General features: G+C 48.0%; 1 pseudogene across 1 annotated transcript; it reads right to left on the minus strand.

Annotated features, from left to right (window-relative positions):
- Positions 1-88: 88 nt before the first annotated feature.
- Positions 89-5,402, minus strand: LOC110502393 (centrosomal protein of 68 kDa-like; annotated as a pseudogene). The gene is made up of 6 exons (XR_016490952.1): positions 5,036-5,402; positions 3,472-4,823; positions 3,160-3,356; positions 1,676-1,798; positions 1,317-1,413; positions 89-754 (listed from the first exon to the last, which is right to left on the minus strand). The product of XR_016490952.1 is annotated as a centrosomal protein of 68 kDa-like (transcript).
- Between the last annotated feature and the right edge of the window lie 4,911 nt (positions 5,403-10,313).

The raw sequence follows: 10,313 nt of genomic DNA on the forward strand, positions 1-10,313 counted from the left end.
GTAGATCAGTGACACAAAATGTCAATTTAATACATTTTCAAATCAGGCTGTAGCAACAAAATGTGGAAAAAGTCAAGGGGTGAGAATTCGTTCTGAAGGCACTTTAAATTTAAAAAGCACTTAACAAAATAATGAATCAAAAGCATGACAACAGTCAAGTGGTCTCTTTTCAACACAGCAAGGATCGTTTCACTATTTTTTAACCAAATGTCTATTTGTGATATAAATTGCATGCTACAGAAGGGTGCAGACACTTTTTGGGCGATTTCACCTTGTTTTGAGAAACCACCCGCAATAGACTTCCTCGTTGCATGCTCTGCAGTATGGGGGCTGTGGAAAACCACAAACAAAGGCTCCAAAAACACCCAAATACATTATTTTAGTGATACAGGTCATTAGATGTTGTACACGTGAAATTATGTAATTCTGAACTTTATCTGCACCATTATATTATTCCAGTTTGTGCGACTAGAGCACTTCTTCTGATGATAAATAATAAACCTGATAACATGTCACTAGAGGGTGCTATAGAGTAATCATATCCCAATCTCTACATAACCGTAGAGCCTTCACTGAGCGGTCTTCTGGACCGCCATCCTATCCGGGTCTCCTGCCTGGGTCTCCTCTCTCCCACTGGACTCCCTGGGCTGGGTCAGTCTGTCCATGACCGAGATAATAGAGGAGAAGTGGTGCTCTGAGTGGGTCTCCAGCGCCTTGGACTGCCTCTCAATAAGACAGAGGGTCTCTTTCAGAACTGGGGGACATAAGAAGAGGAAGAGAGAGAGGGGGGAGAGACAGGGGAAGAGAGATGAGAGAGTAGTATAAACTGAACTATATGGGAACTGAAACAAATAGGCAAGCTCACCACTGTTAGCAGACAATTAATTATACCCTTTGATCAAGGTAGCCTTCACACAAACAAGTAAACTCATTTGTCATTTGTAATGTGGAGTCCTTTAAATCACAGGCAGCGCCCACTTCAATAGTTTCAGATGTTGTTGCTGTGTCATGCAATTCATTTTACGCTTCCGTTAGTAAAGGAGCACAAGTGTATTTCATATTTCACAAAGGGAAATAGTGTAGGGTGGTGTGTTGGCCTCATCGTCTTCTTTCGGTTAAACACTTCCACACCCTTTACTAAGAAGAAGTCTGATAGGCTGATCCGCTTGAGTTCAGAGCAGGATCATTCCTGTGTGAAGACAGACTCATTTCTAAACCTGTCCTAAATATCAGGTGGTGGGTGACACCTGAGATACAGTAGGTATAAATTAAATAGCTGCAGGCAAAGAGTAACTTGTCAGTGATGAAAGGGTCACCGGAAGAAGTGGAGGTCAAACAACCCAGGAGAAGCCCTCCAGTTTGCAGAATAGAGGTGGTCAGGGGCTGGTGTGTGTTCACTTCTCTCTGAAACCTCTGTGGAGGGAGAAAACGAGGAGGACGGAGAGAGTGAGATGGGGTGAAGAAGACAAAGGGAAAAACAGAGGTAGTGGGGAGAAAGAGGCATATAGAGATATTAAGAGAGAGAGAGAGAGAGAGAGAGAAGGGGGCAGAGTGGGTTGATTAATCAATTTTCCCAAGATATAAAGCTGAGAAATGAGTAGTGTACACCCGAAGAATTAAATATAGAATTGATTTATATGACAATTTAAAGTATCTGTGTATGTGCACCACTGACCTTATAATCCGCCAGGGATGACTTGACACTCTTGATGTCCACAGTGGGCGGCTCCAGTACCTCCATCCTCTCCACCACCGTGTACAGCCATTGGATGAGCACCTCCAGGTTAGAACAGAAGGTCTGATGGGTAAACAGGTCGCAAGTCGCAGAATTAATATCAAATTGCCCCACAACAGCTTGTTCGTGGATTTGCACTTAGTAGTATTTAAAGGTGCTACACATAGGATGTGTGTTATTGTTGAATTTGTGCATTGTAATTTCAGAAAATGTCCATGATATATCGGTCGTAATAGTGGAATGATAGTGTTTCGCAGTATTACTTAACCGCCAGTGTTGTGATTGGCTGTGATATTCGCAGGTTGATTTCTCCAGCCGGAGCGGAAGCTGTTCTGACTTTGTGGCTGTGCTTCAGTTTGTTTTAGTTTATGTGAGAAAACACTGAATATACTGAATAGTGTAGGGAATCATTGTACCATCTAAATCGCTGAGAAATATATTTTCAGCAACCAAAAATATTGTTTTTACAGCTGTTTGAAGCTGGTGAACTAAAACCCGAAAGTAAGACTATTTTTTCTTATTGAAAAGATGTTTCACGGTGATTTAGATGGTACAATGACTCCCTACGCTCCCCAGCGCTAGTTCTCACATAAAGTGAAATTGGTCGAACGGTGTAGAATTTTTGCAAATATCACAGCCAATCACATGAATACTGTGAAACACCATCATTCCACTATTAGCGCCAGATACACTGAGTGTACAAAACATTAGGAACACCTGCTATTTCCATGACATAGACTGACCAGGTGAATCCAGGTGAAAGCTATAATCCTTTATTGATGTCACCTGTTAAATCCACTTCAATCAGCGTAGATGAAGGAGGAGAAGACGGGTTAAAAAATGATTTTTAAGCCTTGGGGCAATTGAGACATGGATTGTGTATGTGTGCCATTCAGAGGGTGAATGGGCAAGACAAAAGATTGAAGTGCCTTTGAACGGGGTAGGGTAGTATGTGCCAGGCACACCGGTTTGTGTCAAGAATTGCAACACTTCTGGGCTTTTCCCGTGTGTATCAAGAATGGTCCACAACCCAAAGGAAATCCAGCCAACTGTGGAATGCTTTCGACACCTTGTAGAGTCCATGCCCCAACAAATTGAGGCTGTTCTGGGAAATGCAACTCAATATTGAGGCATTCCTAATGTTTTGTACACTCAATGTATTATGGACAAATTGGCAATGAAAGAAAATATATATATATATCCTGTGTGTAGCACCTTTAAGATAGATGAGACCTATGTACTGTACATGTATTATGCAATATTCCATTATCAACACCTTGCATTGATTGTGTAATGTGTATTGTATTTCATTGTGCGGTGTATCATATTGCATTACGCTGCATTGTATTGGTGGAAGTGGCACATGCTTGTCATTATATTCCACAAAATACAGTGATCATCTTACAGTAGCTCTCTGTCCTAACCTGGATGTGCTGCATGAGGGACTCCCTTTGCTCCTGCTCCCCCTGGCTCCCCGTCTGGAACTCAGGCAGGGTTAGTCCACCCACCATGCCTGCCGCCTCCCTCAGACTGGCCATTCTCACTCCCCTGCTTACTACCCCAGCCTCCATCCTAAAACCAGGGCCTCTGGCTGCCTGGAAGGACTCCCCACAATTGCTCGCTTCAAAGGTGGAAAGTATTTGAAGTCAAACACGTGCTAAATTAAAAACTATTGCAAATACTATAAAATACCATAGAATAATAGAGCCTACTAAAATGCTGCCACCAACACATACCTTTATTGAAGTGTTGAAGTGCTTCAGAAATGGACTCTTCCTCTTTCTCCTTCTCTTCCTCCCTTTCTTCCTCCTTATTCTGCTCCTGTTCTTCTCTCTCCTCCTCTGCCTCCTGTTTCTCTGCCATGGTCATGCAGGACTGGACGGAGGTGTTCCCCCTCTCCATGGAGTCCCAATAGGCTGTGACAGATTGGCTGAGTTGGGCCGTCACCTCCCTGACTTGCTGGGACAAACCCTGGAGCTCCTCCAACTGCTCCGGGAGAGGCCAGAACTCCTCGTCCAAATCCCACTCTCCGAGGTACCCTGGCCGGGGAAGGATACTGGTTCTGCGGATGAACGTGGTGGAAGAGGAGGAGGAGCTGCCATGTTGGCGGTAGTGACCTCCCCCGCTACGATGTGAATGGTTCAGACCACCACCACTTCCACTATAGTCCAGACTCTCTACTGATAGACCAATAGGGTCTGCAGAGAAGAAGGGGCTAGTGGAGAGGCGACCATCAGAGGACTTGGAGTGTGAGAACCCACGCAGCTCAGATGACCTCTGACCTATACCCAGCATCCCCATCTCCCTGGCCCTACTAGTGCCCACCCCTGCCGTGACACTTAGGGAAAAGTCCAAAGCTGATAGGCTGATGGAGCTGCAGAGACGGTCCAGTTCTATCCCCGAATCCAGGAGGCCTGGGTCTGTCTGAATGAGAGACCCACCCCCAAGCTCTGAGGTATCCCATCCACCCACCCCCCTACCTGGCCTCAGGGGGTAGGTGTAGTCCAGGAGGGTCTGATACTCCTTATCAGGGTCCCAGCTCGAAGAGTGTCGGTCTGGGGAGTGGGGCAGGGAGCTGGAAATGGCACAGGGCCAGGAGTTGGCCTGGTGGGGGGACATGGTGTGGAGCGCAGGGTTGGAGCGAACCTGGGGGTCGCCCACTGAAGGGCCTACATTTAGATACGTTTCCCCTCCCTCTTCACGTGATTGATAAACTTCACCTGCGACCATTCTCAGCTCTGTCCGTCTCTGTCTGGAGGGGCGCAAATTGGGGATGTAGGAAGGCGAGAGGGAGGATAGCAGAGTGGAGGTCCACTTGGGTCTGAGTGGAGTAGAGAAGCTATGGACCTCCAGGGGTCGGCTGGAGGGGCTGTGTCGGCCGGGGCTGCTGCCCAGGTGACCTGAAGGTGAGTTCTTCATGTGACAACCTGGTCCTGAGGTCTGACATCCCCAGGGAGGTGTTGAGGTCCTCTTTGGAAGCTGAGCAAGGTGAGATGTCAGCCTGAGAGGGGTTGAGGTTGTTTGGGGACTGTTGATGGTCTGCTCTATGACGGTCTGCTTCATTACTGCTACCTTCCCACTGTCGCTCCTATGGTGAGGGATAGAGTAGGAGTAGGTACAGCTAACATACACTGTAGTATTCATTGTTATTATTTGTATAGTAGAAGTAGAAATAGTTTCAAAGCAAAAAAAATAAAAAATCAGGTCACCTAAATTTAACGTGTTCTTTATACTTCTCAGAAGTCATACAATTGTAGCAGTCAATGCATTTGTTACAAAGCACATACACTCCCATCTTACGTTTTCTGGGTGCTCCTGTACGTATGATTTCTTTAGGATGGAGGCCTGCTGCTGCTCCGTGGTGGTGACCACCGGGGTCCTTATAGTGTACTGCCTCCTGTCACTCATATACCCGGAGGTGGATGCCATGTCAGCATTCTTCCTGGAACCACCGCTGTCCCCTTTCCTCCTCTCCTCGCCTTTGTCTTTGGAATGTTGGGTTGTTCTGCCTGTCCCACTCCTCTGGATAAACTCTGGAATCCTGGTCTTCTGTCGCCCACTGCAGCCCTTGGACTCCATCGGAGAGACGTATGCTGGGAAGGCCCTGTCAACTCCCAGCTCCATGGTTACAAGGAAAGGCCCAGAGATGCGTCATGTGTCCAAGGCAACCGCTGAAATTGACAGAAACCAAAAAAAATGTACATTTCAGTCTGTAAATAGTTGTTGCGATGTAAAACAAAGACTGGTTGCATGGTCAGGGTTGGCAGCACAGATATGTATGAGGGCGCTTATTGGGTCCATGTGAGTGAAAGGATATCATATGTTTGCTCCTGGCTGCCTGACTCGCCTCACTGATCTCATTAAGTCTGCATGCTCAGGCTTGCCTTGCCAGTGTCCGCTGGACCATGAGAAAGGACACTGCCCTTTGTCCACTTCTGCAGTGTTCCTGCAGTAACGTAGCTACAACCAGACAGACCAACCATATAAACACACAAACATTTAGCATCCATCCAGCTAGAGCCGCCTGACAAGTCATGCTGACATGACAATGTAAACCATCATATTAGGGCAACGTGCGTAACAAGTGGTTTATTTATAGTAAGGCTCCCCTAATACACTAAAAGACCAAAAGTATGTGGACACCTTCTCGTCGAACATCTCATTCCAAAATAATGGGCATTAATATGGAGTTGGTCACCCCTTTTAACAGCCTCCACTTTTCTGGGAAGGCTTTCCACTAGATGTTGGAACATTGCTGCATGGACTCGCTTCCATTCAGCCACAAAATAATTTGTGAGGTTGGGCACTGATGTTGGGCGATTAGGCCTGGCTCGCAGTCGGCGTTCCAATTCATCCCACCGATCGCGACAAAACGTTTCTGTATGGACCTTGCTTTGTGCAAGGGGGCATTGTCATGCTGAAACAGGAAAGGGCCTTCCCCAAACTGTTGCCACAAAGTTGGAAGCACAGAATCTTCTAGAATGTCATTGTATGCTAAAGGTTTTAAGATTTCCCTTCACTGGAACTAAGGGGCCTAGCCTGAACCATGAAAAACAGACCCATACCATTATTCCTTCTTAACCAAACTTTACAGTTGGCACTATGCATTCGAGCAGGTAGTGTTCCCCTGGCACCCGCCAAACCCAGATTCGTCCGTCGGACTGCCATTCTTTGATGAACTGACTTGTTGGAAAAGTGGCATCCTATGACAGTGCCTCGTTGAAAGTCACTGAGCTCTTCAGTAAGGCCATTCTACTGCCAATGTTTGTCTATGAAGACTGTATGGCTTTGTGCTCGATATTATAAACCTGCCAGTAACGGGTGTGGCTGAAATAGCCAAATCCACTCATTTGATTGGGTGTCCACATACTTTTAAATGTATGTACAGTGCATTTGGAAAGTATTCAGACCCCTTTACTTTTTACACATTTTGTTACATTAGAGCCTTATTTTAAAATGGATTAAATAAATGTTTTTCCTCATGAATCTACACGCAATACCCATACTGACAATGTGAAACAAGTTTTTAAAAATCTTTGAAAATGTATTAAATATAAAAAACAAATATTCATACCGTTTGCTATGAGACTCGAAATTGAGCTCAGGTGCATCCTGTTGTCACGCCCTGGTCGAGGTATTTTGTGTTTATTTTCATTTATTTGGTCAGGCCAGGGTGTGGCATGGGTTTTTGTATGTGGTGTGTTTTGTCCTGGGGTTTTGTTAGGAATTGGGTTTGTGGCTTAGTAGGGTTATCTAGTTAAGTCTATGGCTGTCTGAAGTGGTTCTCAATCAGAGGCAGGTGTTTATCGTTGTCTCTGATTGGGAACCATATTTAGGCAGCCATATTCTTTGGGTGTTTTGTGGGTGATTGTCCTTAGTGTTCCTGTCTCTGTGGTTTCACCAGATAGGGCTGTTTCGGTTTTCGTTACGTTTATTGTTTTGTAGTGTTTGTATCGATTCGTGTTTTACGTTTGTTTATTAAACATGGATCGCAATCCACACGCCGCATTTTGGTCCGACTCTCCTTCTCATACAGAAAACCGTGACAGAATCACCCACCACAAAAGGACCAAACAGCGTGTCAACAGGCAGGAGCAGCCCAAAGAGGAGATGCGCAATAAGGATTTCTGGACATGGGAGGAAATCCTCGACGGGAGAGGACCCTGGGCTAAACCAGGGGAGTGTAGCCGCCCAAAGGTGCAGCAGGAGAAGAGGCAACAGGAGCAGCCCAAAGAGGAGGACAGTATGGACTATACTTCTTGGGAGGAGATAGACAGGTGGGCGGTCGACCCAGGGAGAGTGCCGGAGCCCGCCTGGGATTTGATGGAGCAGTGCGCGGAAGGTTATCGGAGAATGGAGTTGGCAAAGCAAGCACGGCGGCGCGGACGGAAGCCCGAGAGTCAGCCCCAAAAATGTATTGGGGGGGGCTAACAGGGAGTGTGGCTACGCCAGGTAGGAGACCTGCGCAAACTCCCTGTGCTTACCGGGGGGCTAGAGAGACCGGGCGGTGTCTCCGGTGCGGGTGCATAGCCCGGTCTACCCAGTACCACCTCCACCCTCCGGTAGCAGCTCCCCGCACCAGGCTTCCTGTGCGTGTCCTTGGCCCAGTACCACCAGTGCCAGCACCACGCATCAGGCCTACAGTGCGCGTAGCCTGTCCAGCGCTGCCAGAGCCTTCCTCCTCTACAGCGCTGCCGGAGTCTCCCGCCTGTTCAGAACTGCCAGTCTGCATAGAACTGCCAGTCTGCATAGAACTGCCAGTCTGCATAGAACTGCCAGTCTGCATAGAACTGCCAGTCTGCAAGGAGCTGCCAGTCTGCAAGGAGCTGCCAGTCTGCAAGGAGCTGCCAGTCTGCAAGGAGCTGCCAGTCTGCATAGAGCTGCCAGTCTGCAAGGAGCCGCCAGAGCTGCCAGTCTGCAGGATGCCGCCAAAGCTGCCAGTCTGCAAGGAGCCGCCAGAGCCACCAGTCAGCATGGAGCAGCCAGGGCCGCCAGTCAGCATGGAGCAGCCAGGGCCGCCAGTCAGCATGGAGCAGCCAGGGCCGCCAGTCAGCATGGAGCAGCCAGAGCCGCCAGTCAGCATGGAGCAGCCAGTCCGCATGGAGCAGCCAGAGCTGCCAGTCAGCATGGAGCAGCCAGTCAGCATGGAGAAGCCAGAGCAGCCAGTCAGCATGGAGCAGCCAGATCTGCCAGTCATCCAGACTCTTCCAGATCTGCCAGTCAGCCAGACTCTTCCAGATCTGCCAGTCAGCCAGACTCTTCCAGATCTGCCAGTCAGCCAGATCTGCCAGTCAGCCAGGCTCTTCCAGATCTGCCAGTCAGCCAGACTCTTCCAGATCTGCCAGTCAACCAGACTCTTCCAGATCTGCCAGTCAACCAGACTCTTCCAGATCTGCCAGTCAACCAGACTCTTCCAGATCTGCCAGTCAACCAGACTCTTCCAGATCTGCCAGTCAACCAGACTCTTCCAGATCTGCCAGTCAACCAGACTCTTCCAGATCTGCCAGTCAACCAGACTCTTCCAGATCCGCCAGTCAGCTAGGATCTGCCAGAACCACCAGCCAGCCAGGATCTGCCGGATCCAACTACCTGCCTGAGCTTCCTCTCAGTGCTGAGCTTCCTCTCAGTGCTGAGCTTCTTCTCAGTCCCGAGCTACCCCTCAGTCCCGAGCTACCCCTCAGTCCCGAGCTACCCCTCAGTCCCGAGCTACCCCTCAGTCCCGAGCTACCCCTCAGTCCCGAGCTGCCCCTCAGTCCAGTGGGGTTCTGGGTGAGGACTACTAGGCCATGGTCGGCGGCGAGGGTGGACTATCCAGGGATGCGAGGAGGAGGGACTAAGACATTGCTAGAGTGGGGTCCACGTCCCGCGCCAGAGCCGCCACCTTGGACAGACGCCCACCCGGACCCTCCCTATTGTTTTGATGTGCGTCCGGGAGTCCGCACCTTGGGGGGGGGGGGGGGGTTCTGTCACGCCCTGGTCGAGGTATTTTGTGTATCTTCATTTATTTGGTCAGGCCAGGGTGTGGCATGGGTTTTTGTATGTGGTGTGTTTTGTCCTGGGGTTTTGTTAGGTATTGGGTTTGTGGCTTAGTAGGGTTATCTAGTTAAGTCTATGGCTGTCTGAAGTGGTTCTCAATCAGAGGCAGGTGTTTATCGTTGTCTCTGATTGGGAACCATATTTAGGCAGCCATATTCTTTGGGTGTTTTGTGGGTGATTGTCCTTAGTGTTCCTGTCTCTGTGTTTTCACCAGATAGGGCTGTTTCGGTTTTCGTTACGTTTATTGTTTTGTAGTGTTTGTATCGATTCGTGTTTTACGTTTGTTTATTAAACATGGATCGCAATCCACACGCCGCATTTTGGTCCGACTCTCCTTCTCATACAGAAAACCGTGACACCTGTTTCCATTTATCATCCCTGATCATCCAATCAAGTTTCTACAACTTGATTGGAGTTCACCTGTGGTATATTAAATTGATTGGACATTATATGGAAAGGCACACACCTGTCTATATAAGGTCCCAAAGTTTACAGTGCATGTCAGAGCAAAAATCAAGCCATGATTGTGTTGAGGCACAGATCTGGGGAAGGGTACCAAAAAATGTCTGAAGCATTGAAGGCCCCCAAGAATACAGAGGCCTCCATCATTCTTAAATGGATGAAGTTTGGAACCACCAAGACTCTTCATAGAGCTGGCCAAAATGAGCAACCGGGGGAAAAGGGCCTTGGTCAGTGAGATGACCAAGAAACCGATGGTCACTCTGACAGAGCTCCATCTCTGTGGAGATGTGAGAACCTTCCAGAAGGACTGTATGTAACAAACAGTTACACAACCTACAACATGGTCAAGTAAGTTAAAAGTTTCCCAAATTTTCGGACTACTTAACAACTATTGATTTAGAACCACAAGTCGCAAAGAAAACAGGAGCCACTTCCACTATTCTAGCACCATTTCAACTTCAATATTTCAACATCATCAAATCACCTACTGTATGTTTAGACAAATACAGTGACAACTAAAAGACACCAAAAACAATTTAGTCCAATCAATGTAAGCTAAATATATTGTGGCTGTCCATGG

Source organism: Oncorhynchus mykiss, chromosome 23 (genome assembly GCF_057628025.1).
Source record: "Oncorhynchus mykiss isolate SJ-2025 chromosome 23, ASM5762802v1, whole genome shotgun sequence".
Classification (NCBI taxonomy): Eukaryota; Metazoa; Chordata; class Actinopteri; order Salmoniformes; family Salmonidae; genus Oncorhynchus; species Oncorhynchus mykiss.